Raw genomic sequence first — 27,811 nt, forward strand, 5'->3', positions numbered from 1 at the left:
AAATTTTTCCGTAAAACTTAAAATTTTTTTTTTTTTTTTTCATTTCTTACCGGTTATAGCATATACATAGGAAGGTTTATTCTATGTAAATGTGAATAAGTCAAATACGCAACACAGTAAATTAGCTGATGCCGATCTTGGCTGGCAAGGGGCCAAGAGGAAAGTAAAAATCAGCTTAATTGGCAACATGGCACCTGTCTATTACTAATGTTGATCTATTTCTTATTAAGATTCTCCGTATATTAAGAGTGTTGGGGAGGGGGAGAGTGCAGAGACTCTCCCCCCTCGTATGACTTCGTTCTCTTGCTTCGTGTCGAAATTCATCAAACTGCGTATGTCAAAATGTGTAATACGTTGATGAAAAATTTTATTTGTTTATAATATTAGCTCCTTCCATTACATTCAGCGATGTAGAAAAAATAAACAATCTTACATAATAATAATATTAGCTTACATTTTCTTTCTGATAATTTATTAATCTATTAAAAGAGTTGTTAACGAATAACGTTGTCATACAGTAAATAATGCTTTATTTCTTTTCTGTAAGTGTGTTATTGTTTTAAAAATCGTATCAAATTTTGTTTATTTGATTATTTGTATTTATCGTATTCAGTATATTAGATGTATTTTATGTGAAGCTAGAAAACCGTTTAGAAAATAATTCTACGTGTAAACTAGGTAAGTTCTTTCAAATAATAATATTTTGTAATAAGAAAAATTGTACACAAATAATGTGATTATTGGTTAACTTATGGGAATTTAATGAACTAATTTGCATATTTTCTTGTTATTTTAATTAAAATTAAGTACAGATTACTTTATAAAAATATGTAACTAAAATAATTTGCTTTCAAGTAAGTTCCGATACACTAGAACAGGGATTTTGCTGAATATTTTGTAGACTAAACGTTTTATTTACGTATTTCTATTTAAATGTGCTTACTTATTAATTATTTCGGGTATCAATATTCTAGTTTTTTTGTTTGAAGTTCTGTTTTTTTGTTTAGATTTCTGTTAATAACAAAACCTTTTGCCTGTGTCTACATTTGGTGATTAATATCTATTTTAGAAAGATAAATTGCCTTTGTTGTTTAGTATGAAATACTTTACAAATATTTTCTCACTTTTCTTGAAAGTTTCATTATGTTCTGCAGATCAAAGCAGAAGGTCGGTTTTATGTTAGATGGTCAGACTTATTATTAACTTTTTTTGACAAAAATTTAGCCAAAAGTTTTGTTCTAATTTTTTTTTTCATTTTTATTTTTTATTAACCGTGAATTGAACAACGTAATAAATGAATACAACTTTTCAAATTCACTTGTTCGTGTTAGCTAAAGAACATAGCTAACGGTACATAAAAGGGTAATGATGAATGAGGCTTTCAATTATTTAATTTTACCTAATATTCAATTAATATATATAATTACAACCGCGCACATAAACGTGACGATTGCACATTTATATAAAATTACATTCGTGGTGCGCGGTTTTATATATTTTTTTTTTTTTTACTAAATATTTTTTATTTTAATTTAAAGCAGAAATTTAAAAAAATCGAATATTGTAATTAACAATAAAAATTGTTATTGACAACGATCTTTTCAATAATTCCAATCGAAATAATCTTCAGAACGAGTATAAAAAATAAATAGGTATATAGGATATAATATAATAAGGTATATAGGAGGGGATTAATGACAAGGCAGATAGATGATTATGTGTCGATTTATCTCAAATTTTGTGAAAATACTTTTGAGATGTTGTACATTACTTAAATGTAAAATGCTAAACATTTTTTTTGTACCCAAATTACTAGATTTAACCCCTGAATGATAAAGTTTAATAATTGTCGGGCGATGGGAGCTGCAGCCCCCAACGCCCGACAATTTCGGCGGTGGCTATAGCCTCCTTATCCCCTCGCTAGCTACGTGCGTGATATATATATATATATATATATATATATATGTATATGCGAGAGAGAGAGAGAGAAAGAGAGAGTGATTGGGAGAAATTTTGTGAAGATAGCTCAGTGGTAGAACAGTAGAGCATTTATCGCCTAATCCAAAAGTTGCAGGTTAGAATCCGTAAATATATTTCCTTCCTTAATGACAGTCGCAACGATTCAATTGTAATTAGTCTCTTCTTCAGTAATGGAAGAGAAAGATAAGGCGGGTTGCTATTCTCAAAATTCGTTATCTACCATCGGGTTCAGCAGATTATATGCTATCTATAATTATACATTTTGAATTACTTGATGTAAGTTTTTGAGAATAGAGGTCGGATAATCGAGATTTTGATATAAGTCAATCGTAGAATATATTTATTTTGAATAGATTTATTTCTTCCGTTTTCCAACGAAGGACATTTTTGTTTAGCTTTTATTCATAATTAATTCATATAACAATCGAATTGCACAATAAAACTATGCATATTTTACGGATAAATTAAACACGGAAGTCCGGGTAATTGAGAATCGGATTAGTAAAATAACTAAGTGTTATAGTAATTGTATCATTTAATTTTTTGTAGCACGGTGATCCGAGCGGTAACGTAATCGTATATTCATTTTTTTAGGAGTAAAGCGTGGTCATTGTTCGTATGAATATAAATTTATTAAGTACAGATTATAAATATTTTTTTTTTTTATTTTTACTTAAATTATCTAATAGTTTTTTTTATTACCTGATACTACAAATCGTGCTTGGCTATGTAAGAGACAGAGAGAGAGAGAGAGAGAGAGTGAGAGAGAGGAGAGAGAATAATCTAGCGGCGAGAGAGAGTGTATTAGTATGCAATACTAGTGAAAGGGGAGTGAGACAATTTAAACGGTATTACAACTATGGATGTTTATTTATTTATTTTTTTTACTTCAGTATTTATTCACTAACAGCTCGGAAAAAATTACAAAAATGTGTATTTCTATGAATATAAAATATTAACACTCGGATGTTATTTTGCTGAATCGGTTACATTTTATCGTCCGATGACTCCTCAAAAGTGACCGGCATTATTCTGTTGTCGAGTTCCATTAACAATATATCCCAGTTTGGCAAGCTTTTTTTAAATAAATAGGTAAAATCGGTTTAAAACAGCAATATTACATCGCCTTGTTTTACAACGGCCACATTAATTTGCTGTTATATCTGCCCCAGATTTTACTGTAGTTGCAATACATCTAAAATACCTCAGATACTAAATGTAACGGTCAGAACTGTTTTCTCTGAAAGTAATAATGTTCACTATATGAAGCTTTTACACGGATGAATATTATCTGCATATTGGTGGGCTTCTTATGTCGATTTGCAATCGTATAGTCGGTTCGGTAAATAAGGGGAAGTGAAACCATTTATTTCCAGTCTTCACTTTTCCTTATAAGCCTAGCATGAGAACTTGTTATTCTTAAGTTGGCTGCGTTGTTTTCAGAAGCGACTTGTGAGTCGTGTCATGTGAGATACCATTATATAAATGAATTTATCAACCATTAGATTTATGAATTTTACACGCGCGCACGCGCGCGCACAGAGAGAGAGAGAGAGTGAGAGAGATCGAGAGAGAGAAAAAGAGAAAGATAGAGGGAGATAGGCTTGTACGAAGAATAGTTGTGATTATAACTTCAACATAATAGAATATTCCATAAAGAGATGTGGATAATAATTTATTTGTTAGAAGCCCTCCTCATAACTCATTTGTGTAAGTATTTTTATTTTATCATAAATACCGCTTTGAATTACGTATATTTATGATACATAACTATGTATACAGATTTTAAACACCGCCAGAAGGTCGTTAAATAAGTAATCTTTTTATCACTGAATAAATCGAATACGAATAGGTTTTGTTCGGAAAAATTTAACATTTTGTTTTTGAATCGTCAAATTTTGTTAGAAATTCCTCTTTTTGTTGTAAAACTTTTATTAAATAAAAAATACAATTTTAAAAATATTTTTCTTGTAATTATTTTAAAATACGACAATGAAATATTTATTCCAAAATGTAAGCCAGATAATTTTACGTTAATATATTATAATAGTTCTTTCCTTTAATTCTGCAGTCGAAACATTTTATTTGCTTTGCCTATGCGTGAGTGTGTGTGTGTGTATGTAATGAAACATAATGGACGCACACTTACATCACAGTCACAAAAACCAAAAGAGAGAATATGAAGAGATTTGTTAGTTAGTTATAATAAATCGTTTATATTACAGAGCATGCTGACTCACTTATTATATCTTTCTCTCTCTCTGCAGTATGTATATATATATATATATATATACACACATTAAAACGGATGAACACGTACATGAGACACAAAACCTCACCCTTGAGTTTTTTTTTTACTAGACAGCTGTCATTTTATCTTATAAGAGAGATGATTTATGTCTTAGTTCTCTTGCGGTATCGCTTTTTTTTAACGGTAATGTTTTATACTACTCTAGTCTGCAGTTGCTTTTTGTTAATGTACTAAATCAGTCGTATTCTTTCTAATAAATAGAATAACATTTCTTTAAAGATATATTCACTCCATTTGAATTATTTAAAAATCAACATAATTATTTCTTTAATCTTTTCTCTGTTTTTTTCATTAAAATATTTTTTTTTTCGGTTGCGGACCATTTCTTAATAACTGTAGATGATTTATAAAAATACAAGATAAATTATAATTTTCAGTTATTATTAAATAATCAGATGTTTCACCATCTGTATTATATACACACATTTTTAAAAGTACATAGAATTTTATTTTATTTTTTATTGAATAATTATTTATTGTAAAATTCTTTTTACAATCACGGGTTAATAATTATTAATAAATTAATATATTTAATTAAATTTAAAAAAAAAAACATGTTAAAAAATGGAAAAGGAGATGAAGTCCGATTCGAACCGATGTGCCTTCCTCTTGTAACATCCCAATAATTCATCGATGAACATTTTGTTTGGCTATAAGTCTGGAACCGGTGAAAATAAGTACCGCTTATGATATATCGCTGAAAGGGTCTCACTGAGACCTGCGGTTTTGGGGATTTTGTGCTTTTTTGGACGTTTTTGATTCGGTCGATCGCAATCAAAAGTGACGTTGCACAACTAGATGTTACAACAATCCTAAATTAAAAATTTCAACATCCTATAGCTAACCTTTTGAGATATGCGAGGTACATACGTAAGCAGTCCCAGGAAGGGGGAAGCCAGGGATGGAGGTTTAGTCGGTACTGCGCAGGTATACATACGCCCTTTGTTATAACTGGCCGACATTGCTTAGGCGCCCGTAAACGGGGTCCTCCACCTCTTTAAAAAAAAAGGTACATACGTTTGCACAGACGTCACGCCGAAACTAGTCAAAATGGATTCGCGGATGGTCAAAATGCATATTTCTATTGAGATCTGAAAACCGAACATTTTTCGCGATCCTTTACTTCGTACAAGGAAATAAAAAAAAAAATAATAAATGATGAAAACAAAATGAAACGGCGAAACAAAACGAGATATTTTGACAAAGTAAGTGTAGTAGATTAATCCAAATTTCGAAGAACCTTACTACTCCAATAAATGCAGTCTTTTTAAATGTCGAATTTTGTCGCTATTACTCGAACTGCGAATTAGCTCGTATGATGTTCAGTCTCATTTTGTGCTTGTTAATGAATCGTTTTATTTCCTCTCGAACGCTCCGAACTCTCAGATAACCGTGTATCTTAGAGTTTCTTGTAAACCACGGAGCCTCTGTTATAATTCTCAGTAACTTATTCCGATATCGCTGAACGACGTCAACGTTACTCTCACTTGTAGTACTTCACAGCAGGATTTTACCATTCCAAATTGGATTTAGGATTGTTGTACACAACTGTTTGTTTGATAATGATAATTGCGACCCCCTGCCTAGCAATCGGTACATTTCCCTGAACTAATCCAGTAATACAAACCGGAATAGTGCTTACATACGCTAAATACGATATTCTGACATGCACACACACACACACACACACACACACACACACACACACACACACACATATATATATATATATATATATATATATATATATATAAATTCCTAGCGATTTAGTTGTTTTTGACAAAATTTTGATTACGTTAAATTATTTTTGAAAATCATATTATGTAGTATTTTTGTTTATTGTACTCTAAACTGTACCTACATTTTTCCAATTGATATTGTATTTAAACAAGTGAAATTCTGTTTGGAATTTTTTGTTTTGAAAAAATACGGCGTCTCTTCAGTCACGTAGAATATGCCGATATGATTTTTGTGTACGGCTTTTTGCGATAGAAATGGTCCGGCTTCAGCGGAAGAATACCGACGTAGGTATCCTGGACGGTTAGTAAAGTATTTTTGAGGAATTTTTAATAATCTTCGTGAAAATAACACTTCCCAGAGCACATGTTTCATCTGAACGTCAACCGATAAACAGTGATGCAACAGAAAACATTCATCAGGTGCTAAAACCGGCTAACAGCTTAATCCTACTACGAGCACGCCAAGAATTTCTACACGACGTAATATTCCTCAAAATCGTGTATGGAAGTCATTACGGCATTATGACTCCTTATGTACAAAAAGTTCAACCCTTCCGGCTCGGTGACAATACCAGACGACTGCAATTTTATCAACGGGTTAATAATTATTACCGCTTAATTCCATTTATTCTATTTTCGGACGAAGCTACTTTTCCTCTTAATGGCGTAAACAACGTACCGAATACTTATCGGTGTTCTGAAGAAAACCCGCATGCTGTAGTCGAATTAAATTTCCAGCGACCGCTTTCGGACAACGTTTGGTGCGGCACGATCGACAACCGGTTAATAGGCCCTTTCATATTAAAACAAAAAGTAGAAATTATCCGGAATTTTTAAACAAGTTTTAAACATAAAGCCCTTGAAAATTTCTAATCGATAAAACGAACTGAAATCGATCGACTTGACGGAACAACAACATATTCACGGCTACGTTCAATCCGTTTACCGGTAAATATTTCATCTAAGAATTGTCTTAATTCATTCGTGATACACCAAGACAATTCTTAGATAAAAAATTTACCGATAAATGAAGTGGACGCTACCTAGATCACCTTACTTTTTTACATTGTTTCTGGGGATGGATTAAATGCGAGGTATGCAAGCAAAAGGTGGAAACACGTAATTAACCGATCGGTTTTTAAATAGATAAAAATGAACTGTTTTGTGCGAATGTAAGTGGCACAAAGGACACCACTGGTGGTTTCCTGTAGAAGTTATGTAAAATTTATTTATTTTTTGTATTTTTAAAAGAACTTCTCTTAAAAATAATTTTCGATTAGATTTTCATCGCAAGACGAAAATAACACGATTTTTTCCCTGTTTTCTCCACGTTTTAGTATATCTGCTTTTATTTTAAACCTAAAATTAAAGTCTGGTTCTTTCTCCATAAAGGAATTGGAAACGTATTCTACGGTCCCTTTCTCTTTTAAAGTAAAGGCATAACGTGTTTTTTCTCTAAAATCTGTTGTTATAGAATTAATAGTATAAACGCCCTCTTCTAAATCCTCTATTTTTTACATTTAGATACAGTAAAATTAGCGCTTAAGTAAAATGTCTGCACAGCATTTTTTCTACTATTTCTTTAGATATTTTTACTTTCTCTCCTTTTTTCTGTATATTTTCTTTTTCCTCGATCGTTAAGCTTTCGAAGGGACTAGTAACAGAAATATCCACATACTTAAAACCTTTGTGGTACACATATGTTCTTTAGATTGTATTTTGAAAAATGGTGTTTCTTTAGGCCAGTAGTGGAAATAATTGTTTTTATAAGACATCTGTATAAATCCCTCTTGTTTTGCGATTTTATTAAATTCTATTAATCTACGCTTAAATTGTCCCTTAACAGTAAATTCTAAAGTTTTTTCTCCTAGCTTTCAACAGTAAATCGCAACAATAGGGAATTTCTCTGTTGTTATTACTATAAAACCAAACACTTCTACGCTAGAATTTACAGGTAATTCGATCCGGTTACCTTTGTGTAAATTTTTATAAAATTCAGCGCTATATTTTTGCTCGTTATTCTTTATTTTCAATACTTCTAATGCGCTGGCGATATCTAGAGATTTTTCAGCTTGTTCGCAATTCTTTCTTGTTTCTTGGATAATTCCTCCAACAATTTTACGCCGTAAACAACACAACCTGTAGTCGGCACGATTTGCTGGATGTTGTAGAAATTTAAGTTGTTTTTAAGGGACGATTGTTTCTCTGGAAATCGTGGTTTACAATATCTTGTATTAAGCCCGTTTTTCCGGTATTTAAATTAACACATTTTGCGCTAAATAGAAAATTATAACCGGAAAAAAAAGTTTCTCCTATTTTTACGTAAGCGGAGTAGAAAATATTTAATTTGTTGTTTTTCTCTTCCGTTTCCAACAAATTTATCGGCAGCATATTAAAGCTAAATCCGTTTAAAATGTAGCGTATTAATTTTTTTTCTTTTTTGCTTGTCTTTATCGAGTTTTATCTTGTATCCGATTAGTTTTTTAGTAAGAGAATTTGCCCGTAAACAATAATACAGTAAATCTTTATAAACAACGCAGCGGGTATATTTTAACACTCTACAGATTTTTCCCCGTTGTTTCGTAACAGACGCAGAATAGAACGGTGCATTCGTAAATATTTTTTTGTACTTTTCTAGTACATTCGTCGTGGTATTTTTAAGCTAAATCCCTCTTCGTTATTTTTGTTATACACGTAAAACGTAGCTTCCAGGCGCGTCATCCCGTGTTTCTGTGAGGCTGGGCTTGTAAAAGTTTCTCTTGATCGTTTGTCTGGACGATTAACAAAATTTGCAATGCGGTATCCTATATCCTTGTTTACGCCTGGAGATGTCATTCTGCATACAAATTTATTGTAGATTTTTTCTCTTATATTCTTGTGCGACCAAGTTAAGCAGTCCGATCTAACAGTATTATCGTTTTGTACAATAATATTCGAGCGTCTGTCATTGTAGTCTGTACAAGGAAAACAAAAGTCGAAATTTTCTGTTAAAATATTGTTCCGTTTCTCTTATTAAAAATTCCTGTAAAATCCTGGGTAATATCGATGTCTGTCATAAAAATATCGTTTTTTTCCAGCTGTTGTAAAATCTCTGGTAAATCCCTCAAAATATCGGATAATTTTTCGTCTGCTAGTTCTATCTTATAAGGCAGAGAGACAAATTTCTTTGGATAAAGATCGCTGTGGAATTATCGCCCGGTATTTTTCTCGGTGAAATTGGATATTTTTTTCTATAATTTTTGTCGACATTTTTGCTTTTACTCCGCGTCTAACTAAATTATATTTATGGAAAATGCTACGTAATAAAGAATCGTTAACGCCACACAAATTTTTCTTCACTAATCGGTCGTTATTTTCGTCCGTGCTCTTTGGTGGTAAAATTTTTATTAACATAATATTATCGCAAAACATTTCTGTTAACGGCCGGAATAATTTTTCTTTGGTTTTCCCTACGCCGCTATTCCCGGTGTAATTTATTTTGCCGAAGTCCGTAATTAATCTGTCAATATTTTCCAGACAAAAAGTTCTTAAAATCAACTCACCACCTGCGATGGTTTTTCCCGGTAAATCCTTAACTGTTGTTTGGTATACCGTTTTCTCTGGTTTTCCGTTTTTACGCAATACTCTCGTAATTTTCGTTTTTCGTAAAGATCCAAAATAACCGCGCCCGGATTCTTCCTATTTTCTCTAAATTTCTTTAAATAATATTCTTGTCGTAAAACCTCTCTAATTTCCATCGCCGGAATCACCGATTCCCTAAAAGATTCATTAATAATATTTTTAAGCCGCATGTTTTTATTAGATACGAAAATTTTTTTAACAACCGTTTAATTTTTTTCGCCGAAAATGTTTGCGCTACTATAAAATAATCCATAACGCTGTTAATTCTAAATAATAGTCGTTTCGTCGAAAATATTTTGTAATTTTCTCTTGTTTCCCGTAAAAAATTATTCACATCGCCGAACTCAAATAGGATAGGCTTTTTCTGCACCCTTGAAATGAACGGTGAAATTACGACAGAATTTATTGGTCTTCGATCAAAAGTGTACGCGACTGAAGAAAGAGAGAAGAAATTGGCCGTAAAGAAGTCAAAAGGTGTTAAGAAAAATGTAGTTGAGAATGGTATTTCATTTGAAGATTATAAAGAATGTTTATTTAAGACGGTCGAAAAAATTAAGCGCATGAATTTAATCAGAAGTTATCACTTAATATTTAAATTTAATAGAAGTTATCACCACAGTTGTGTTTACAATTGAAGCGAACAAGAAAGCTCTCTCACCGTTTAATGATAAAAGATTTATACTGGAAGATTGTATTAGCGCTTTACCTTATGGTCATTATAGTATTGTTTAAGCTAAATCGATTTTAATGGGCTTCAGCCCGTTAAAATTGTTTGCAGCAGGTGTTTACTTATTTTGAAATAAGGTATTACCTCTTATTTTGAAATAAGGGGGCGGTCGTACGTTTCTAATTTTTTTTTTTGTCTTCAGTCATTTGACTGGTTTGATGCAGCTCTCCAAGATTCCCTATCTAGTGCTAGTCGTTTCATTTCAGTATACCCTCTACATCCTACATCCCCAACAATTTGTTTTACATACTCCAAACGTGGCCTGCCTACACAATTTTTCCCTTCTACCTGTCCTTCCAATATTAAAGCGACTATTCCAGGATGCCTTAGTATGTGGCCTATAAGTCTGTCTCTTCTTTTAACTATATTTTTCCAAATGCTTCTTTCTTCATCTATTTGCCGCAATACCTCTTCATTTGTCACTTTATCCACCCATCTGATTTTTAACATTCTCCTATAGCACCGCATTTCAAAAGCTTCTAATCTTTTCTTCTCAGATACTCCGATTGTCCAAGTTTCACTTCCATATAAAGCGACACTCCAAACATACACTTTCAAAAATCTTTTCCTGACATTTAAATTAATTTTTGATGTAAACAAATTATATTTCTTACTGAGGGCTCGTTTAGCTTGTGCTATTCGGCATTTTATATCGCTCCTGCTTCGTCCATCTTTAGTAATTTTACTTCCCAAATAACAAAATTCTTCTACTTCCATAATCTTTTCTCCTCCTATTTTCACATTCAGTGGTCCATCTTTGTTATTTCTAATACATTTCATTACTTTTGTTTTGTTCTTGTTTATTTTCACGCCATAGTTCTTGCGTAGGACTTCATCTATGCCGTTCATTGTTACTTCTAAATCCTTTTTACTCTCGGCTAGAATTACTATATCATCAGCAAATCGTAGCATCTTTATCTTTTCACCTTGTACTGTTACTCCGAATCTAAATTGTTCTTTAACATCATTAACTGCTAGTTCCATGTAAAGACTTTCTAATTAGAAATAGATATGCTTAAAATAAGTATGGTTTTTAAACCGGGTCTTATTTTGAAATAAGAGGGTAGTGTTTTCAAAAAAGTGCTCTTAATTTGAAATAAGGGGGTGTGGTCCAAAACCGGTAATATTATACTACTTTTGTGTGTGTGTGTTGTGTGTTTAATATATGAAATATAAAAATGTTGGTTTTTTTTTATTACTAGGTAATTTTTTTTATTGAAGTAGGAGTTTGTTACTTTTAACCGGTAGAATTTTTTTATTATTAAAAGTGTATTATTTAAAGATACTGTTGATCTTTACACCTTAATAATGTAAACTGGTAATCTGTTAACTTAATTCTTCTATACCGTCTTATTTAGATAACTTTTTACTACAACATAAACATAGGATTGAATGTACCTGAAAGATCTTAATTAGGTAACGAACATTTTAGACGTTAAAAAAATGAACAAGCTTATAATGAAGTTGTAATGATAAAATCGTCGATTAAGTAATACTTAAAATTGTTTATAAAAGGATTGCCCCTAAGTACTACAAAATATGTAATGGAGCTAACTTTGTATAATCGCATCTGCTAAAACGAAGTTTATTTGGTTTTTACGATTAAATCACCATAAGCTCAAAGTTTGTGCGTGTGGAATACGAACAAATTTTTCAGCGTTTAAAATGCGCCTGATCAGGATTCAAACCCAGGACCTCCGGATGAAAGGCCAAGACATTCAAAGTATCTTGTCTTGAAATGATTACGGTTATTAGAAATAAGGTTGTAGAATACGAGTTCATTTACGTACTTGTTAGGCTTATATATAAAATAATTTTTCTAGTTAAAAAAAAGTTAGTTTTAAAAATGGAATTGATTTTGCCTTTTTTTATCCAGAATATTAGCGTCTTCGGTTCATCAAAACATTAAATGAAAAAAAATCTAATTGCGCATCATTTCTACGCTGAAAAATTAACTCTGTTTGTCTTGCTATGTTAAATATATATATATTTTTTAAAATTATTATCGTTATTTTTAGTTGTCATTATTTATTCGTGAAGCTTTGAAGTATAATATAGAAGAGAAACAACATGCGAACAACACAGTAATATTTCATTAAGAATTAGGCATAAGTTAAACTTGTGTAGTATTGAAAGGTTTCAATGCACTTTTTAAAAGTTTTTATGCGTTTTAAATTAAGAATTTTTTTTTTAACCGCCAAACTATCGTTTGAAAAATTACGTTGACTTGAACATGTGCTAATCATCTCACAACATCAAAGTTATTGTATGTTAATAATTTTATTATTGATTGTAACTTAAAAATATATATATATATATATATATATATATATATATATATATATATATAGCGCATTTAAAAATTTTGATTTTTTAGATCCAAGATTGATTACAGCCATTTCAATTAATTACTGTTTATTTTCAATCGAGTTTAATTAGTTCATAATTGTTTTTCACCCGTCATTTATTTATCCAAAACTTGTCAGAATATAAAAAAAAGTAAAATGTTAATCTAATATTTAAATATATTTAAGTAATAAAGAAAATTAAAACTTAGCAGACGCCACACGTTAATTAGTAGTTACTGTCTGGGTACAAGTTTATACAAAGTAAAATTATTATTAAATACTTCTATAAAAGGAGTCATTAATTAAAGTAATAATTAATTAAATTAAAATAGGTAAGTAAATGAAGAAAATAATTTTTAGAGGAAGCAAAGTAGTTTTATTTCTTATAAGCAGTATGTATATAAATATATTACAACTTTGGGTTATTGCAAGGGGCGATTGATAAAGTTCATGCAACAATACTCAGTTTTTAGGAAAATAATTTTATTTAACAATCTTTGAAATAATAATCTACACACCTACTACATTAAAGGTAAGTTTTTTGATCCCATCTTATAGTATGACAGTCTTCAAAATCGACAGATATATTGGCAATAACATCATCATTTTTTTGTAAATCTCTTGCCAGCAAGCCACTTTTTCGTATTTGGAAACGGATAATAGTTTGAAAGTGTTAAATTACTAAGTCTGGTAAGAACCTTCTTTTTCATCAAATGTATTTTTTTTACTCGTATATATGATCCATCAAAGATGCATAATATTGCACAGTTGCCATTTTACTCTTCTCAGAAAGTCAATTAGGATTCTGGCATAAGTAGCCATCACCTTTACTCCTGATGAGCAGTGTTCGCCTGCTTTAAAGCATATTCCCTTACCTCAACTCACTGTTTTAACTGTTGAAAAATAGTTTAAAAATTCTTCTCGATTGAAACAGCTGCAAACTGTACTTAACACTCATACTTTTGATGGTTTGTGGATTAAGATATCAAACCTGAATGCAGAACAATTGTTCTCTTTATTGCATGCGGTTTAAAATGGTTTACCTAGAAAATGCATTTGACTTGCATTTCATTTGACTCGTTAGAAAAATATCGTTATTGAATATAAAATTATTTTTCACTTAACAACAACTTTTTATTTTATTTTTATTTCAGTATTATAAAGTAATATTCATTTTGGTATCCGTAAAAAAAATAAGTAATATCTCATTTCCCGTGTAAATTAGATTATTAAAAGCAATTTCTTTCAAAAATTGTTTTGCGATAATATTTTTATAAATCAATGAAACTTTTCAACTACCTTTTATCATCATCTATAGTAGCTCTGTAATTCAAAATCATAACAGTATCCAGATGGTTTATGAGTATGTGTTTTTGTAGTATTACTAGTGTCTGGTTCAGTGTTTGCAATTTGATTTGGAATGATAAACGATACGAAATCTGCATATATAACAAAAGGCACGCGTAATGTTGAAGAATAGTCTTTAAAAGATACTATATTACCTCGTCTATGATTCTCTCCTTTGCCAATCCATTCATTTGGCATTCTAATTCTCTGAACCTTTCCTTGTTTACAACTATTCCTATTTTTCAACTTGTAATCTTTTAGCGTTAAATACCCTATCTTTCATATCACTAACATTCCATGAGTGTTTATTAAAGAACCACCCAATGCTTGTTTTGTATCTGGTATTTGAATATGCAACATCAGTTCAGAAACAGATATTTCTTTATTTAGTTTGTTTCCATTCAAAATAATATTCAATTAAATCATCAAAGCGCTATCAATAGACAATTTATTTTCCACGTAAAGTTTTATTTTTTCTAATTTGTTTGATTTATAAAGAGTTTTTCCGTGTGAAATAAAAACATCTTTAATATATTCACAAATTAATTCTATAAGTAAATGGATTAGAAGTGTATTTTTTTATATAATTGTTCAATATCACCATTTATATTATCTAAAAATATTTTTAAATCATTCTTGTCAGACAGATTTTTATAACAAAATACTAATTTACTAGCATCATCAATTCGTTCAAAATTCATGGTTTTTTGTATTCTTATTACAATTTAAATAATTTTAATAATGATGCGTTATTGATGTTAACATTCACTCTTGTCTCTCCTCTCTCTCTCTCATATATATATATATATATATATATATATATATAAATGTATATATACTAATTAAAATGGGTATTTCCCATGACATCACGTGTTCTTTTTATTCTTTTGTAATTAATGAGTATTGTTTTATGAAGGATGCAGAATTGTGCTTACTAGTTGTGTTTTGCTGTGCTTTTTGTAGTAAATACAGGCTTTCGTGGTGAAAAAGAGGGGGTCGCTCTTGCGAAAAATAAACCTAACTTTTGCGTCAGTGGCTCGTGCTCAGGACTGGTCGGACTGATGCAGGAGTTGAGGTTTCTATACTATTGGCATTATGTATTAATATTATTTGCCTGTTATTGTGTTCTTATCTTTTTCATTGAGAAAGCTTGCATCAGTATAAAATATAACCTCATTCAAGCCACCATAAAGCATAATCAAAAATCAAATCATTAAGGATTATAAGAGAGCTGTTTATGAGAAGAGTAAAACACACAACAATATTTTTATACATACATATTTTTTTTTATTATGGGTGTGTTATTATTTTTTTTGTTTCATTTTTATAGATGATGAATGGGCCTGTAAATAATACTTTGAGTAGTGCAGTTCTACCTCTTAAATAAAAATATTAAATTAGAGATTTAACAGGATAATTTAGCAGAAATATGTTTTTTGTTACCACATCACATGACTGAAACTGATAACATCACATGGAATTTTTTTTTTTACATTTGAGGCAATATTTTACTTAACATTCATTTCTCTTTCTTCTGTGCATTTTTTCCTGGTTTTCCAATAGTTCATTATTTTGCTTTATTTTTGCCTTCTCTCCTCTGACCAAATGTTGTTTTTTTTTTACTTTTCTTTGAAATTTTTACTGGTTTTCTGAACGTTGTACTATCTCCTTCAAATATTTTCATTTCATTTACAACCACTGAAATCTATTGATATTCATCCTTTTCTCTGTAAATGTGGTTGAAAATCTGTTTTGTGAGATTTGACTCTTCATTTACTGATGAAATTGACATTTTATCGGTTTCATTGTATTTGTAAATGTCTTTATTACTTCTAAATTTGCATTCATTTTCTTCTTGTATTCTTATTGATTTTAGAATCTTTCTCAAGTTTTTACTCTATTTTTGTATTGGATTTATTTAATCTGATTTCAAATTGAAGATACATCTGATTCAAACAGGTCCTCTGATTTGATTACTGTATTTTAGTGCCTGATTTTGGCATCTGCTGAGAATGTCCTTTTTGTTGAAAATATCTTTTGTTAGTCGGTAAGCTAATTTTCTTTTATTCTTTCTTGTTTCATTGGTTTTTTTATCTAAATCATTAATTTGTATTATTTCTTCCGCATATTTAAATTTGTTAACTTTATTGGTTTTTGCATATTTCATTTTTAGGGACTTGGGGTATCTTGGTTGGTTGTGAATTCTGCCTTTTTCAAAGAAATCTTTACGCCTTATTTTCCCTTCAAATTATTTTAAGTATTTTACTTGTTCAGCTGCCTTTTTGAGGTTCTCCAAGAAAATTGTAATGTTGTCAGCATGGGCTAAGCACTTACCAATTCCTTTCAGTTTGAGACTCAATTTTATTTAACGGTGTGTTGCAATGTTTTCACCTTTCCCCATTTTTATTACTTTCTTTAGTACACAGATAAAAGTAATTGATGCTGAACCACTCCTTTGTCTTAGTTCTGTTTTAATTTCTAATTCTTCTGACAATTTTACATCTGATTTTGTGTTTAGAATAGTCTGTCTGTTTAGTAATGTTAATTATGTTGAGATCCTTACTAAATACTAGAACATTAAATAAGGAAGTTCTATAGATTGAGTTGTATGCCTTTTTAGATCTATGAAGACAATTACTTATTTTTATGTCTTGCCATTTTTCCCTTATTGTTTTAAGGTTTGTGATTTGTTGTGCACATATGATCTTACTTTTCTGAATCCTTCTTCTTATTCTTTCAGTTGCTAAGTCTATGATTTATTCAATTCTATTTTGAAGTGCTTTTCAAAGGATTTTGTTTGTTAAATGTAAGAGGGAAATCTGTTTATGGTTATTTACTTCTGTTTCATCTTCTTATTTATGTAGTGGATGTGTTAATTCATTTTTTGTAATCTTAATGGGTATTCTCTCAGTTTTCCATATATCTTCTCGCAAGTTCTTCAGATTTTTCTTGGTTGTTTTCATGATTCTGTAATTCTACTGCAGTCAAGCTATCGCCTGCTACTTTTTAATTTAATTTCTGGATGATAATGTCTATTTTCATTTAATTATGTTTGGATTTTTTAGTTCGTGTTTTATAGATTTTGGAATTGTAATCTTACCTTAGGTTCTTGGTATTTTAATACTTTTTCAAAGTACTTGCTGGAATTTTGCTGTTGTCTGTTCTGGCCTAATTTTCTATTTTTACCCTAAAACTAAGGCTGGGTGTTCCATATTTGGTAAACCCTTAAATTTAAAATCATATTAAAAAGAAATTACATAAAATTATCATTCTTAAGTTAGAATAGCTCTTGATAAGGTGTTAAGTGTACTTTATATAGTATGAAAATTATGCCTACGCAATCTAGTCATTAATAAGTTGAAGCTGCAATAAATTAGGATAGTCAAAATAACTACTAAAAATTTTATTAGCAAATATTAAATCTGTTCTCATCAGAGATGATTCAATTCTTGATATTTTTAACAAATTTAAAATATAAATAAAATTATGATTGGTGAAGTGCATAGAATCACAGATGTTATAGCCAGTATAAGAAGGTTTTTATGTGGTATTTCCAGTATTTTAATTGCAAGTCAGCAAAAGGTCGCCAGACAACAGAGCCGTAATTTAGTACTGTATAAATGCATGACCTAAAATTCTGCAGAGTTAATATTTCTAAAATTTGTCGAGAATCTCTTCATAAAATTGACCATGTTTAGTGACTTAGGTACAGTATAACCAGTGTATTCACTGAAGGGTAACTTTCTATCAAATCATACAGCTAAGTCTTTAATAGAAGATACCTTTTGTATTGCAGTATGATTTTGTATTATTCAGTTGCACAATATATCGGCATTTGCAAACCTTCAAAATTGAGTATGAAATCAATTTTCTTTTTGTAATTTAAAAGAAATACTAAAAGAAAAAAAAACTAAAAAAAGAAAGATGTGAATAGCTTATGAATAAACTGTCATTTATAAATACTATGAAAATTAAAGAACCCAAGTGCATGCCTTGTCTTACTCCACATCTAGCATAAATAGACTTAGAAATAAAATTATCAGTTTTAACATAGGAAATTCTGTTTGTACAAAAGGAATATTTTTTGGGAAAACACATCGTTGTAATCATTAAAACAATTTGAACAAGATGATTATATTTTGAAAATAAAGTATTTAATATTAAGCTTTTTATTGAGGTCAGAAAGTTATAAAAATATTCTTCCAAAGGTACAGCCGCAACTAGTAGTTTGCATGTATCCTGTTTGTTATAATAACCAGCGACACACAGTCATGGTTTAATAACGCCTTTCATACAATTTTATCAGACTACTTTATACTTCGTTGACATTATTATTATTATTATCATTATCACATTATTATTATTGTTATCATCATCATCATCATTATTATTCGCAATATTTCTGCCAAAGACTCATCTGTGTAAAAAGAATAACAAATTTAAAGACATTAAAATCATATCAGTAAACATTGTACAATTTATTTTAATGCTGAAATTTAAAAAAAAAATATGTAAAAACAGTTGCAAGCAACTACTTTTTCTTAAAGCCACTGTTTGATTTCAGCTTTCCTTCAGTTGTTGTGGTAACTTTATTAATTACAACTTATTCACCCACTCCACAAAGTACAGAACTTACTTTTTTCACATTAAAGCACTTTCGGGCATAAGCCTTTTTTTTTCTTTCTTTTCTTTTTCCTGTTTAGCCTCTGGCAACTACCGTTTAGATAATTCTTCAGAGGATGAATGAGGATGATATGTATGAGTGTAAATGAAGTGTAGTCTTGTACATTCTCATACCTGAGATGTGTGGTTAATTGAAACCCAACCACCAAAGAACACTGGTATCCACGATCTAGTATTCAAATCCGTGTGAAAGAAACTGGCTTTACTAGGACTTGAACGCTGTAACTCTCGACTTCAAAATCAGATGATTTGGGAAGACGCGTTAACCACTAGACCAACCCGGTGGGTTTCGGGCATAAGCCTGTCTTCAGTAATGTTTACTGAATTTACACATAGGTAACATATGTTAAACTTTGTTCAGTCAATAAAAATTTAAATGTTATTAAAATTTACTTTAATATGCGATTTTATGTTAATATATTACTGTACTGATTATCTAATTTATATGAAATTCCTCATACATTATAAATTACCAACTTAAATAATATTTATAAGAATATCCCTAGTGAATTCTGTCTGCAGATTCATTAAGCTGAATTTACATTTGTGTCTGGTTTAAAAGTATCTAATTGTACAGTGTTAAAGTGTACAGCGTATATTAAGAGAACAAACAACTCTCCCTGTTTTATTGTAGGTTATTCAACTTCAATGTATGCACCTTTTGTAGCTTGGCAGATGTCTAGAACAATAATCTAACTCTTGGCAGATGTTTAGGAGCATCTGCGGCATTATTAGACATATGAGTAGTATAGAAACCTCGGGTTCAACTGTCATTTTGCTTTCTATGAAAGTAGTGATTATTTGGAATTGAACCCGATGTCATGTTTTTTAGATGAACATGTGTTTGTAGTTAAATTTATGAGCTGAAAGAGTGGATTTACTCTATAATATATAGCCAAACGTGGATTTGAGATGTCCCCCAAAATTACAGCAAATAACCAACAATTAAATGAAGTTTCAACCTGAGGGTCTCTTTTCACGGGTTTATTCGATACATTAAAGAACGCCTACTCACATTGATGAATGTGTGTTCACGTTAAATTTACATGTTAAAACAGTTAATTTATTGAAAAAAAATTCATAGTAAAACAATTATTTTATTCATTGAATAGTTTGATGCTGTCATGGGGATTCCCCCGTCTCTATTAATAATGATTTCTCAATTATAAAGGGAACCACTGTATTATTATTATATTCTCATCGAATCCAATCTTTCATGTGAAATTTAACTGCAATCACCATGATTAAGTGAAAATTTTATTATGATATTTGGTCATCATTACTTTCAGCGATTGTGTAATATATCATTGATTATTATTTAATGTAAACAATAATCATTATTTAATGTCTATAATGTCAGTTTAAACTTCAAAATCATTGTTAGTTCCTTATCTCGAAAATGGTGTGTCCTAGGCCAATTCTAACACGATTTTGAATGGGTTAATTGATTGGGTACTTTCCAACTTCCTGGAACAATAGCTGCTAGTTTCATTTTATTATCACCCGTAATCTCATAAAAAGCCGATCCAGGATTCATTTAATTCTTTAGATTGTTTATTTTGTAACAAATTATCAAACTGTTTCCCTTCATGATGATATAACTTTGTCGCACTAAAAAAAGGGCCGATGAGATTTAATGTAATAATAGTTCTTTAGATTGACTCACCTTAACATTCTTCTTTTACTGTTGCTGTGATTTGCAACTTATTAAACTTTTTTTTTTTTTCATATAACATCTAACTTTTATATGTACCAGAAATTAGTAAATCTAATTGATTTTTATTACATTTTAGACTAACTTCATATATAGTGTTTGACTCATCAGAATTCTGAGTAGCCAAAGTTTCTGAATAATAATCGATTGCGGAATCCTGATTGTGGCTTTTCTATTATAAAATTCAATTAATTCTTTTGAATGAAATCAGCTTTAATGGACATTTCCCTTCTAAAAATAATACTATATTACATCATCTAATTCTTGTTTTAAACTATCAATGTCCTTTTAAATTTAAGATCATGGCATGCATAATTGAAAAATTTAATACTGTTTGGCTCTTTTACTTTTCGATATAGGATTTCATAATCGGGATCTTTTTTTTTAATTTAAAAGAATCATGGAATAATATACAATCATCCGGTTGTATCTATAATTACAATACAATTATCTTCATTATCGTGTGTAAATGGTACTGCCATAGTTTTATGTCTCTGCTTTATTGTTTAATCTATCATTTTCAAACATATGATTTGAATTTTCACGCACAGTTGTTTTCTTTTTCAATTTGATGTAATCAATCCTCGATATTTTCAAGTTCTTTTAATTTTGCTTGTAACCGAGTGTTACACTTGGTTATATGCATCTTGATATAACTTAAAGTTTTTGATGAAAAAATCTATTAAATTTTATTACATTTATATAAAACTTGGGGAAATCCAGGAAGCTATTGATAGTATTAAATTATCACAAACCTTTTATGACATTCATAAGACATTCTCTTATTACATTCCTCTTATGATTTCACACTTTGACCAGTGACTAGACATTTCCACAGCAGCCGGAATTCCGGCTGAGATCAGTGTTGTAGTTCCATTCATGTCATGATATATGCAACAAATATTTATTACCATTCATTGTTTAATATGAACTATTTTATTGTAATTTCAACTGTATGTAAAACATAAATTATTTATAAACCTCATTTATAGTTCAAAAATGATTTTGTAATTTACTTATTACAACAGTAATTATAGGTACTTAGTATTAATACCACCACAGCTATAGCTTTATTTAAAAACAAAGTAGTCAATCAGATTTCGGTGGAAAATGGGCCGAAAATAGAGTTTAACATAAATAAATATTTATTTTATAAATATAATTTAATCAAACTTAATCTACGCTCGCTAACCTTGACTAATTAACACCGTAATTTTTTGAGTATTTATTTAATAAATTCAGTAATTATTGCAATTTGATTATTTAAATAATAAATAATTGTAATTACTGAATTTATTAAAAAAATTACGGTGTTAATTAAGTCAAGGTTAGCGAGCGTAGGTTAAGTTTGGTTAAATTATATTTATAAAATAAATAAATATAAATAACCATTTATATTCTGTTTTGAATCTGTTTCAGCCCATTTTCCACCGAAATCTGATTGACTACTTTGTTTTTAAATAAAGCTGTAGCTGCGGTGGCGTTAATACGTAAGTACCGTAATTATATATTAAAATGATCTCATGTTTACAGATTGCAGATATTTTAGAAAAATATGATGATTCTAGATACAATATATCTGAATATCTTAAATTGTTATATTCAAAATTACACGGAACTGTAAATGTTATTGATTATAAACTTAAATGTAAAAATAAAACTAAATATAAATTATATAGAACATATGTAAAAATTGTCCAAGTTTACTATACGTAATTTTCAATATAAAAACACAGCGTCAAATATATTGCATAATATTGCTTTTGAATTGGTATATCAGAAAGAAAATTTAGAAAACGAAAGAAATCCTCTTTTAAAAAGAAGTTTATGTTTAATGTAAATCAAAATGATTGTATGTATGAAATGGTAGTTGAATTATATAAAAATTTAAAACCTATAATAAACTTTTTTATAATAAATATTCTTTATATATTAGATTATAAACAATTATATTCATATATCCAAATTTGTATAAAGAAATTTACAGTTCTAACCATATAATACCTATCAAAGAAAATTTATATAAAGAATATCTATCAAAACAATAAGCGTAACTAAAAGACAGTTATGAATTATGACATCTTTATATTTAAATGTTTTATTAGGTTTAGATCTTGAAAGTGTAATCTTGCATATTAAACACCAAATGGAAAACAGTGCAGAGCGTGTTGTAATAAAACATTTATTGACTGTAATTTGTATGCAAATTTCTGAAATATGCTGAGAAAAAATATTTTTATCTCTAATTAATCTGTTAAAGATTACAAACTGCTTCTAGACAAATTTTTAAATATACATGTATATAAAATATAAATGATAGTATAAACCCCAATGATATTTCATTATTTACAAAGACAGCAATCTGTATAGGTACAATTGATGTTTATTCATCAAAATATCAATTATGTTTTCATTTAAGGCAAAATAATAATTTTAAATTGGTCGTATATAAAAATCAAAATGATAACAGTATTATTGTTTTCAATTTATTAGTGTTAAATCAAATTCCTTTACATGAATATTCTTGGAATGAAAGACTTGAAGTATATCATAGATATCGTAAAAGTTTGTCTTCCATATGACAGTATTACAGTAAATCGTATTTAATTTTTAGATGTGCAATTTAGTCGTTTTTATTCAAATAATAGCGTTTTTATACAATTATACATGTTTTTTTTTAAATTTAATAAATACAAATCAGTGGATACAGATAAATGTAAATATGGAAATATAATCTGCAAAAAAAAACACAGAAAAGTTGAAATAAGACATAAAAAAACAAATTATGTTACAAAAAACTTGCAATGAAAAAACAAATAAATTTTGTGAACAAAATTACATTATCAGTACTGGATAGTTTATTGTTTACAGATTATAACTGAAATTAATTAGATTGTATTTAAACATCGATCCACATAACCAATAATGTATTTGAATAAAAATAATTCATCTCAAGTCTGTGTTTTGCTATATATTTTGCAGTAAATCCACTCTTTCAGCTTGTAAATTTAACTAGAAACACATGTTCATCTAAAAAACATACCATCTGGTTCAATCGCCAAAGAATCATTACTTTCATAGAGAGCAAAATGGCGGTTGAACCCTAGGTTTCTGTACTACTTATATGGTCCTTCAGCAAATTTTTTTTTTTTTTTTGTTTTACAAATCTCAAATTTTTCTGTTACAACTACATAAACCCCAAGCATAAAATTCCAAAAGTGTGATCTGGAAGATCTATAGGTGTCTATGCAATTGGATCTCTTCTCTGATTCAACATATGGAGAACCATTGTTCAGGAACATAACATCTCGATAAAAGTGTGGTGGAGTACAATCTTGTTTGAAACTATATCCTGCAGAAATCCAAGGAACAACAAAGTTTTCAAGCAGTCGAGGTAAGTTTGTCTTGTAACAGTGGGCTTCATGAAAAAACAGACTGAATGTACCATTTTTGTTCCATCATAATCAGACATTGACTTTTGGTTTGTCCCATTCATTTGTGATTGTTTGTAATTATTAGTTATTTTTAATTTTACAGATTACTATTAATAAAGGAACCATCAAGGGAAGTACCAAGCATTGTATTACTTGCAAGAAATACATAAATAATTCTGTGAATGATGGAATTATAAAAAAAAATCCAGTGAATGTAAGTGTGTATATGGTGATGTAACGACAGAAGCAAATTTGGCGGAGAATAAAAAAGTGAAAACACATTACCTATCCAGAAAGGAAAGAAATCTGTTTGTGAATATTGCGATGAAAGATTCGGTTGTAAATTTTATTTAAAGAGACATATTAACTTTCATGGTAAAAACAAAAAAAAAAAACTTTTGTCAAAAGTCTCTTATTCATGATAATGATTTAAAAAACCAGTGTATTGCACATAATGAAGAGAAAAATTATATTTGTAACTTTTGTCAAAGGTCATTTAATTGTAAAAGCAGTTTAAAGAGACATATTAATATTCATACAAAAGAGAAAAATTGTAACTTCTGCCAAAAGGTTTTCAGTTGTTCTTCTAGTTTAAAGATACATCTTAATATTCATAGAAAAGAGAAAAATTATATTTGTAGCTTTTGTCAGAAATCTTTTAATCTTAGTTCTACTTTAAAATTACATTTAAATATTCATACAAAGGAAAAACATTATATTTGTCACTTTTGTCAAAAGTCATTTAATCAAAACCATAATTTTAGGAGGCATCTTAATATTCATACAAAAGAGAAAAATTATGTTTGTACCTTTTGTCAGAAGATTTTTAATAAAGTTCTGCTTTAAAATTACACTTAAATATTCATACCAAGGAAAATAATTATATTTGTAACTTTTGTCAGAAATCTTTTAATGTTAGTTCTACTTTAAAATTACATTTAAATATTCATACAAAGGAAAAACATATTTGTCACTTTTGTCAAAAGTCATTTAATCAAAACCATAATTTAAGGAGGCATCTTAATATTCATTCATACAAAAGAGAAAAATATGTTTGTACCTTTTGTCAGAAGATTTTTAATCAAAGTTCTGCTTCAAAATTAAATTTAATTTCATACCAAGGAAAAAAAATTATATTTGTAACTTTTGTCAAAAGTCATTTAATCATAGAACCAGTTTTAAGACGCATATTTATATTCATACAAAAGAGAAAAATTATGTTTGTAACTTCTGCCAAAAGGTTTTCAGTTGTTCTTCTAGTTTAAAGACACATCTTAATATTCATAGAAAAGAGAAAAATTATATTTGTAACTTTTGTCAGAAGTTATTTAATTCTAAAAACAGTTTAAAGAGACATATTTATTCAAAGGAAAAAAAAATTAAATTTTGTAAAAATCATTTAATCATAAAAAGATTTTAAAGATACATATTAATACTCATGCAAAAGATAAAAATTATGTTTGCAACTGTTGTCAGAAGACTTTCAATCAACACTCTAATTTAAAATCACTTTCAAATATTCATACAAAAGAGAAAAATTGTATTTGTAACTTTTGTCAAAAATCATTTCATTTTAAAAACAATTTAAATATGAATATTAATAAATATTCATACAAAAGAGAAAAGTTAGATTTGTAACTTTTGTCAAAAGTCTTTTAAACAAAATTATGCTTTAACATTACATGTAAATATACCAAGGAAAAAATTATTTCTAACTTTTGTCAAAAGTCATTTATTTAATCATAGACACTTTAAAAAGTCACATATTAAAATTCTTACAAAAGAGAAAAATCGTTTGTAAATTCTACCAAAACGTTTTTACTTTAAAAGGCAAAAACCTCCCAAAAAATTAAGAATTTAAAAAAAACTTTATTTCTTTAAGAAATTTTGTTGTATATTTTAAGAGATTTATATTTAAGATTTTTTTTTGGCTAATGAGTTTATTCATTTAATTCTATTATGACAGTTTTTAGAGATTTTGTTTTATTTTTAATATTTGTCAAACATTTGTTTTTTCATAGGAAATATATAATCCTGTTTTTTATGCGATTACATTTAACATTTCTATCAGAATTTTTGCTACTTCAAAATTGTTTGTAATTATTGCCCGATTTTCCATAAAAACAAAACAGCCTATTCCTAGATTGTCCTTTTTGTAACTTTTTGTTTGTACCGCATTGTTTCTATGTTTTCCTTCATTCTTTTATGACTATCTAGAACACCATTAAAAGCAATCAGTCAACAGTCTCATTAACCTTATGCCTTTTATGATTTTAATCGTTTCGACAATTCCAAATAAATTTAACTTTAGAAAAGGCAATGGATATTGATATAACTTTAAAAAATTTATCATTTATTTCTATTTCCCAACAGAATCGTATACCTTTTTAAAAATTTATCTGTATAATTCTTTTATTTCACCATTCTAACTGATTATTAATTTTTCACAAGCTATTTGTTCCGCCAAGGGTCTTCCCTTTCTATACAACCCTAATATATTCTCTACAACTTTTATAAAATTTTAAAGGTAACTAAAAGAAGAGAAATTCCTCTGTAATTATCAGCTTCTGTTTTGTGTCCTTTTTTGTATAAAGGATGAATTAGGGTAGACTGCCATTCATGTGAAATTTTTTCTGTCTTCCAAATGTCCTAAAAATATTCATCGTAATTTTAAAATTTGCATCGAGTCCCCAACGTATGCTTTATTATGGGAGATCTGATTTCTTTACTTCTTATTTATCGGGGGGACTTGAGTTTTCTAGTTTAGTTACTGGTTCCAACAGTATAGCTTTTCTTTGGGTTTTTTGCGGTTTTAATAGTTCTCAAAAAATAATTTATTAATATTTTACTACCTCTAGTTATATGACTGTTATATTTAAAAATACTTTTCTTAATTTTTTAGAAAATAACTTTTTGTGAAATAGACTATTTTATTGTAATAAAAAGTGCAATTGATTTGAATTTCAGTTTTAGAAAAATGTTAAATACCAATTATGATGTTAATAAATGACATTTTAAGTAACATCCACTTAAACATTAGTATTATCAGTTAATTTTCAGTCTAAGTTATTTAATTTTTTTAATCTAATAAACAATGTTCCACAGAAAACAGGTTGATTTTTATTTAAAGTGTACACCATTCTTTTCATAAAAACAAATTAATTGTATTTCAGTTTGAAAAGGTATCTTCAACGTCTATGAAAGGCAATTCAGAATAAGCGGAGAGGAATGTCATCATCAGGCATTACCTTTCTCCATGGCAATGCCTCTCGGCCGCACACTGCAGCTGTAACAAAGAAGCTCTTGCAGCGTTTTCATTGGGAAGGAATACAATTATGTATATTAGGAGACCAGTTCATCAGCAGGTATCGTCGATATTATTAAATTTTTAGTTTTTTATTTAATATGAAATAAAATATCATGATTTGTACTTTAATCAGTTCAAATCTCACATTTTATTATTTAAAAAATAATGATGAAATTAGTATGTTAAAATAAGATTTATTACATCTCAACTGCATATCAGTTATCACATTATACATTATATAACTATAATAAATAACAGAGGAGTTTTGCTTATTGTGTTTTTAATAATGTTATTTTATGTAACAATACTGGCAAAAGAGCTTTTGAAATACTAATGTATAGTAAAATTTGTCCTATGCCTCAGAGTTGTACAATGAATTCAATGATACAATTTGAATTTCTGCATTTAAACAACACACAATAGTAATTTTCATGCAAGTCATATACGTAAACAAATTACAAATAAAACTGAATTAATTTTTGTAAAAAGTGTCTCATGGTAGCAGCAGCAACTGTGTTTTCAGGAGAAAATTTGGCCAACTGGTAAACCACTGTGGCGCGTTATCCTATGGGCAACTTTAGCAAATGCCTGGGGCCCCAA

The 27,811-nt window shown here is 29.0% G+C and overlaps 1 long non-coding RNA gene across 1 annotated transcript; it reads left to right on the top strand.

Annotated features, from left to right (window-relative positions):
* The first annotated feature begins 221 nt into the window (after positions 1-221).
* LOC142319670 (uncharacterized) lies at positions 222-27,007 on the top strand. The gene is made up of 3 exons (XR_012755246.1): positions 222-678; positions 21,890-21,960; positions 24,008-27,007. It is a non-coding gene; the product is annotated as an uncharacterized LOC142319670 (long non-coding RNA).
* The last annotated feature ends 804 nt before the right edge of the window (positions 27,008-27,811 follow it).

This window comes from Lycorma delicatula, chromosome 2 (assembly GCF_047948215.1).
Source record: "Lycorma delicatula isolate Av1 chromosome 2, ASM4794821v1, whole genome shotgun sequence".
In the NCBI taxonomy this organism is placed as follows: Eukaryota; Metazoa; Arthropoda; class Insecta; order Hemiptera; family Fulgoridae; genus Lycorma; species Lycorma delicatula.